Below are 707 nucleotides of genomic sequence, written 5' to 3'. Positions count from 1 at the left end.
ACTATTATTTAATGCTGAGTCAAAGAAAACATCAATATAAAGCTCCTAACCCTTTAACTCCTCATCACTGAACACATTTGCATTACTCACCTACAATATATATATATATTTGTGGATGTTGACCTTTTAACACCTGAAACATCATTGGTGACGCTTAAACACAAAATCTTTAACATCATGTAATTCTTCTGCTAATTAAAAAATACAGTGAATCAAAGAACATGAACACTGGAGCTCCGATGTTAAAGGGTTAAAGTCTAAAAAATAGAATAAAGTTTGTACTTTTAAAAGTATATAGATTGACAAAACAATTTAAACTTAAGCAAAATGCATTTTCTAGCAGTATTATATCCTCCTTTGTCTTCTAACCTATTTAACAAAGTAAATTAAAAAAAAAAAACTTAACCTTTGACCTGCAAATTTCCCAACAGCGCAAATGTACCTAACCTCTGATCCAAAAAGTAAGGATGACTAATACAAGTTTAAAGGAAATGCAAACAGAAGTCTGGCATGTAAAGAAATTGTTTCTCTTATTTGGAAATGGCCACAGGCGACACGACTCATAACCCACTGGCTGAACATTACTGTTTTGTTTAATCAATTTTTCTCTCTCTTTAAACTTTAAGCAGTTTGAAAAATCCACCAAAAATTGAATAAAAAATTTATGTCTATATTAAAATGTGAAAAAACAAACCTAATGCAGTTTT

This window comes from Oryzias melastigma, linkage group LG17 (genome assembly GCF_002922805.2).
Source record: "Oryzias melastigma strain HK-1 linkage group LG17, ASM292280v2, whole genome shotgun sequence".
NCBI lineage: Eukaryota > Metazoa > Chordata > Actinopteri > Beloniformes > Adrianichthyidae > Oryzias > Oryzias melastigma.
This window is presented reverse-complemented; position numbering follows the sequence as displayed.